Raw genomic sequence first — 6,911 nt, 5'->3', positions numbered from 1 at the left:
CTGGCCAGCTCTCTGTGACCAGCCAGGGCAGGAGGCCCTGCAGAAGCCCAGGCTTGCTAGGCCCTGGGAACGTGTGGACAGCTTCCCTTGGCTCATGTGATGACCTGGGAACTGATGGGAAACTTCCCACAGGTGGGATCACACGGCAGTCACATGCTGAAGTCCCTTGGAGGTTGGACCTGTGTCTGAGCCCCAGGGCTGGGTGGGCAGGGAGCACTTATTCTCCTGCCACACACCTGCGAGAAACCACAAAGCAGCAGCAGGGTCAGGAGCAGGGCCGGCAGGACCTGGATGATTAGTGGGTTGTTTGTCCAGCCCTTTGGTTGACTTGCCTCCTGTGATGGACCAGTGTCCTATGATGGACGAGTGCTCTGTGGCAGATGGGTACTCTGTGATGAACAAGTGGTCTGTGATGGACGGGTGCTCTGTGATGGATGGGCAGTGTGTGATTAACGGGTGCTTTGCAGTTGATGGGTGGTCTGTGGTGGACGGGTGGTGTGTGATAGATGGGTGGTTTGTGGTGAATGAATGGTCTATGACAGATGAATGGTCTATGATGGACGGGTGGTCTTTGGTGGATGGGTGGTATGTGATAGATGGCTGGTTTGTGGTGGAAGGGTGCTCTGTGATAGATGGATATTCTGTGGTGAATGGGTGGACTGTGGTGGACGGGTGGCCTGTGATGGATGGGTGGCCTGTGATGGAAGGTTGGCCTGTGATGGATGGCTGGCCTGTGATGGATGGGTGTTCTGTGGTGAACGAGTGGCCTGTGATGGATGGCTGGCCTGTGATGGATGGCTGCTCTGTGGTAAATGGGTGGCCTGTGGTGAATGGCTGGCCTGTGATGGATGGCTGGCTTGTGATGGATGGGTGTTCTGTGGTGAACGAGTGGCCTGTGATGGATGGCTGGCCTGTGATGGATGGGTGCTCTGTGGTAAATAGGTGGCCTGTGGTGAATGGCTGGCCTGTGATGGATGGCTGGCCTGTGATGGATGGGTATTCTGTGGTGAACGAGTGTCCTGTGATGGATGGCTGGCCTGTGATGGATGGGTGTTCTGTGGTGCATGGGTGGCCTGTGATGGATGGGTGCTCTGTGGTGAATGGATGGCCTGTGGTGAATGGGTGGCCTGTGATGGATGGGTGGCCTGTGATGGATGGGGGCTCTGTGGTGAATGGGTGGCCTGTGATGGATGGGGGCTCTGTGGTAAATGCATGGCCTATGATGGATGGGGGCTTTGTGGTGAATGGCTGGCCTGTGATGGATGGGTGTTCTGTGGTGAATGTGTGGCCGGTGATGGATGGGGGCTCTGTGGTGAATGGGTGGCCTGTGGTGAATGGCTGGCCTGTGATGGATGGGGGCTCTGTAGTGAATGCATGGCCTGTGATGGATGGGGGCTCTGTGGTGAATGGCTGGCCTGTGATGGATGGGGGCTCTGTGGTGAATGGTTGGCCTGTGATGGATGGGGGCTCTGTAGTGAATGGGTGGCCTGTGGCAAATGGCTGGCCTGTGATGGATGGGGGCTCTGTGGTAAATGGGTGGCCTGTGGTGAATGGCTGGCCTGTGATGGATGGGGGCTCTGTGGTGAATGAGTGGACTGTGGTGGATGGAGGCTCTGTGGTGAATGGGTGGCCTGTGGTGAATGGCTGTCCTGTGATGGATGGGGGCTCTGTGGTGAATGGGTGGCCTGTGGTGAATGGCTGGCCTGTGATGGATGGGGGCTCTGTGGTAAATGCATGGCCTGTGATGGATGGGGGCTCTGTGGTGAATGGCTGGCCTGTGATGGATGGGTGTTCTGTGGTGAATGGCTGGCCTGTGATGGATGGGTGTTCTGTGGTGCATGGGTGGCCTGTGATGGATGGGTGTTCTGTGGTGAATGCGTGGCCTGTGACGGATGGGGGCTCTGTGGTGAATGGGTGGCCTGTGGTGAATGGCTGGCCTGTCATGGATGGGGGCTCTGTGGTGAATGCGTGGCCTGTGATGGATGGGGGCTCTGTGGTGAATGCATGGCCTGTGGTGAATGGCTGGCCTGTGATGGATGGGGGCTCTGTAGTGAATGCGTGGCCTGTGGTGGATGGGTGCTCTGTGGTGAATGGGTGGCCTGTGGTGAATGGCCGGCCTGTGGTGGATGGGTGCTCTGTGGTGAATGGGTGGCCTGTGGCAGATGGGTGTTCTGTGATGGATGGGGGCTCTGTGGTGAATGGCTGGCCTGTAGTGGATGTAGGGGCTGTGATGGATGGGTGCTTTGTGGTGAATGGGTACCCTGGGATGAATGGGTGCTCTGTGCTGAATGGGGGCTATATGGTGAAAAGGTGGCCTATGGGGAATGGGTGGCCTTTGGGGAATGGTTGGCCTGTGGTGGATAGGTGGCCTGTGATGAATGGGTGCCCTGGGATGAATGGGTGTTCCGTGGTGAATGGGGGCTGTCTGGTGAAAAGGTGGCCTATGGGGAATGGGTGGCCTGTGGGGAATGGTTGGCCTGTGGTGGATGGGTGGCCTGTGATGAATGGGTGGCCTGTAGTGGACAGGTAGTCTGTGGTGGATACATGTTCTGTGATGGATGGGTGTTCTATGGTAAATGGGTGCTCTGTGGCGAATGGGTGGCTGTGGTGGATGAATGTTCTGTGGTGGATGGGTACTGTGTGGTGAATGGGTGGCCTGTAGTGGATGGGTGTTCTGTGGTGGATGGGTGATCTGTGGTGAATGGGTGCTGTGTGGTGGATGGGTGCTCTGTGGTAAATGGGTGGCCTGTGATGGATGGGTGGCCTGTGGTGGACGGGTGTTCTATAATGAATGGGTACTCTGGGGTGGATGAGTGGCCTGTGGTGGACAGGTAGTCTGTGATGGATGCGTGTTCTGTGATGGATGGGTTGCCTGTGGCGAATGGTGGTCTGTGGTGGACTGGCACCCTGTAGGAGAAAGGTATTAACGTGCACTATGCCTGGTAGACAATGCAAATGTCAGTGGCCTGGGTGGCCTCTTCCCAGTGCCCACCATTTGGTGACCCATCTGCCCACTCCTCGCTCTTCCTAGCTGGTCCCTCCTCCATGTACCAAAGTGAGGCTAGTGGCCAGGGCTGGTCCCCAGAGAGTTACAGACTCCTCCTTCGGTCCTGCTCAAAGGCGCTGCCCTAGAGCATTGCCAAGAAAGTCCCAGAAGTTTCTGTGATCTGATGAACCTAGCCTCACTGAACACCTCACTTGCCGCACAGGGCTTCTTTGAGGACAACTAAATCTACAGGTACAAAGATAAGTGAGGGTGGGGGTACCATGGCTGAGAGAGGTGCAGGTGCAGGAGCAGGGGCAGGAGACCCGGGTCCATCCCCCACAGCCTCTCTCCCCACTTCCAGGCTCTGCACCATGGGCACATCCACGCACCGCTCTGAGCTTCAGCCTCCACACTTGTGGAAAGGGAATAAGCCTCCCTCCCTGGGGACACTCGTGAGGTTTAAAGAGCTCAGAGAAAGGCCTGGCTCAGAACCAGGGATACATGGGGTGTAAGCAACGGGAACTCTTCTCTGGCTGTTCTTCACAGTAAAGGGACTTTGGGCGGCATCCGTGGGAATGCAAGTTGCCCAGGCCTTCCACCTCTGCTTAGAAAGAAGGCTAGGGAGGGGAGAAGAGAGAACATGTGCTGGCCTGAGCTGGGCCTGAGCCTGGCCTGTGTGCCTGACAGCCTCCCCATCAGCAGCAGGAGGGGACATACTGCAGAGCTCGGGGAGGGAGCAGAGAGGGGCAGCTCCGGGGCCCGAGCGGGGAGGAGAGGCAGAAAGGAGGCTGACAGCATCTGGGAAATGACAGCAGATGACCACCAGGCAGGCTGGGGGGATGGGGTTGTAAGTGGGTTTAGGATCAGATTAGCAGCTGGGGCACTGGTTCAGCGGCACGCGCATCCTGAAGGTAGTGCGTGGAATTCTCCAGATCCCCTGGACCTGGGAGGCCCATGTGGAGAAGCTGGAGACTCTAGAGTTCCTGGATTCTGGTTCCTGGCACACAGCCTCCAAGCCTCACCCCCCTGTGCCAGCTGGAACAGGATCACGCAGGCTCAGGTGTCTGCTGCACATGCTACTTTTCTGGGACTGCCTAGGAACTGTGTGCTCTTTCTGTCCTCCCCAGGGTGTATCTCATTCCAGTGCGGGGGCTCTGGACAGCCCAGGTTGGTGGCATCCCCACCCTGGTACTCACACAGGTGGTGCTCTTCAAAGTGATGTCATTAGAAAAGACATTTCTGCCATTGTTCAGGCTGGCTTCAACAAAGACCTCCCTAAAGCACAGAAAGCGAAGATGGTGAGAGCCAGCCCAGGGAGATGCAGTTCTTGCCCTCGGTGAGTGGACAGCATGGGCAATGCTCTCATTCCCCAAAGCACTATGAGGTCTACCTCAGCAACGATGGCCAAGGGGGATGTGGGTCCAGCAGCTAGGGGCCTTGCATGAGATCTCATGTCATTGTGACTGTGTCCTAAGTAACCACGAATGGCTGCTTGGTGTCAACCATTCTGCCTCTTCTGTATTTACAGAGTCTGTTGGCTTAACTCTGAAAGGTGAACTGGAGCAATGGTACCATTCCTCGGGCAATCATCTCCTGCATCTTGCCCTCCTCACAGACCCTAGGATACTACAGATCTCTAGGACACTGCAGATCCCTAGGACACTGCGGATCCCCGAACACCTTGGGGGCCACAAACAAGGGAGGTGAGCAGTGTGTCCTTAGACCAGCCGCAGACACGTGCTGCCCCAGCAGGGGGACATCCACATTCTGTACGCCTCACGGTGCCCAACCGTGACCCCTGGCCTCCTGCCCTCTAGGGCCTCCTGCCAGGGATTCTTACTGTCCAGGTTGTTTTTAATCTTTGGTCTAGGGCAAGTCATGAAAGTCTTGTCCATACTGATTTATTTTTTTTTCTAAAAGGAAATGACTTGGGAAGAATGTCGATGCACATGTTCATCCACTGTCCCTCCCACCTCTGGTCCTCACACAGAGCTGACCCCATGGTCCACGACCGGCATCTGGGCTCTGCTTTCCTATTGCAGAGACCCCTGTGAGCACCCAGCACACCCAGGCCCTGTGCAGTGCTCTGCTGTGTAACAGGAACAGGCAGGCAGAGTCTCTGCTCTCAAGGACTCACCTTTAAGGACTGCGTGGGAAACAGACAACAAAATTAAAAATAGAGAACAAAATAGATGGCAGAGTGCGATGTGCTGTGATGTCCATGAGCAGAGGGAAGGAGAGGCATGGAGGGAAAGGGACAGCCGCTTCGTCACAGGCGACCAGAAACATTCGTGTGATGCTCCACAGTTTCTTCAATCCCATTTCATTTTCTTTTTCTTCCATCATGTTTAAGCAAAATTAAATTTATTATGCTGTAGTTGAAAATGTTAATAGCACTTGTCTTTGGGTTTGGGATTTGGGGTAATGTTTTTATTCATTATGTTTTGTCTGTTTCTTTTTTCTACATTGCATGATTTTTATAATAAAATATAATTAACACTGTAAAATAATTGTACAAATGTATACCAAAATATAATACAATTTTATAAATTAAAATTTCTTGTATACATAAAAGTAATTTCTATTGTTTTTCTCTTTTTCACGTAGGTCAGGGTTACTATGGGCAAAATGATTCGTTTCCACATGGAACAACTTGTTGGCCTGAACCCAACTGTCAGATTAGCCATGAATTTCTAAACTGTTGACCTCTTCCTTGGTGCTGATAAAGATAACGATCAGGAAAACATGGTTAGGAAACAGATTTACTTTGAGAGATGGAAAGATTGGGATTGCTGGGTTAAAAATCCCCAAGAGGTGTGATCTGACTGCAGTATGGCGTTTGGGACAGCTCAGGGAGCTCCAGGGGAGGGCGGGTGGCACTGGCACCCTGAGGCCATGGTTCAGGGCCAAGATGGGCACAGGGCCCAGCAATACCAGGCTGCTGGAAAAAGAGTTTTCAAACAGATTAACCGATTAAACCCATACTTCAGTCACCATATTAAAAAATTTCTTAAATTACAAAAATGTAGCCTAGAAAGATGGAAAACATGAAGCATATAGAAACATCAAGCTCTGAATATGTCTTCTTGCTTCCTTATTTCTAAAATGTTTCACGAATGTTTTCTTCAGAGGAAAATGTAATTAATGACAAAGTCACTCCTCAGTGCATCTGAGTTCCCTGCAATACACAGCTATGCCCAGTTACTTCTGCACAGTCACCAACCGGGAGCAGTGTGGCCGTCTGCAAGAGGCACCCAGGACTGTGGCATGGGCTTTCCTATGTGAGACCTGGTGCTGGCCCACCTTGGAGAAAAAACTAGTGCCCTCCAGGAAACCAGTGCACCCACAGGCGGGCAGAGGACGCGTCTGATTGGACTTCCTGGGGATAGGTAGGGCCATGCCTTCCCCAAAAACCATCATCTCAGGGACACGGAATGCCCCCACTGGGCAGACAGATCTGGGTCTACTCTCCAGGTGTGTGGCACTGGGAAAGCTCTTCCGTCACCCCTGCCCTGGTTATCCACCCATGCAAAGGAAATGCAGTAAGGCTGCTTGGAGAATTCATGAAGACAGTGAGTGTAAGGCACTTGGCACAACACCTGATATAAGAAGTATTCAATACCCAGTAGCTCTCCTTAAGAAGGGGCTGCTCCGTCCCTAAGTCACTCCCATGAAAGTATACGTCAGTGGAATCTTAACGGCCTAAGACCACCTACACAACTCTGCCGCATGAGACTGTGACAATGACAGCCTCTGCCCCATTCTATATACTCAGGGACAGGAGGAGAGATGGCCGAGAAGAATCCTGCAGGGAGAGGAGTCATTCCAAGTTTGCCAGATGACCCTGAATAAGAGGCCATTGAACATAACATGATCAGATGGAATGAATGTATCAAGGGGTCAAGAGGGAGAATTGAGGGGGATG

The 6,911-nt window shown here is 53.4% G+C and overlaps 1 long non-coding RNA gene across 1 annotated transcript; it reads left to right on the top strand.

Annotated features, from left to right (window-relative positions):
• Positions 1 to 242: 242 nt before the first annotated feature.
• LOC115900336 lies at positions 243 to 5,371 on the top strand. Its single transcript, XR_004059968.1, has 4 exons — positions 243 to 405; positions 4,114 to 4,322; positions 4,515 to 4,689; positions 4,907 to 5,371. It is a non-coding gene; the product is annotated as an uncharacterized LOC115900336 (long non-coding RNA).
• The last annotated feature ends 1,540 nt before the right edge of the window (positions 5,372 to 6,911 follow it).

The sequence above is a fragment of the Rhinopithecus roxellana genome, chromosome 11 (assembly GCF_007565055.1).
Source record: "Rhinopithecus roxellana isolate Shanxi Qingling chromosome 11, ASM756505v1, whole genome shotgun sequence".
Taxonomy (NCBI): Eukaryota; Metazoa; Chordata; class Mammalia; order Primates; family Cercopithecidae; genus Rhinopithecus; species Rhinopithecus roxellana.
This window is presented reverse-complemented; position numbering and strand designations above follow the sequence as displayed.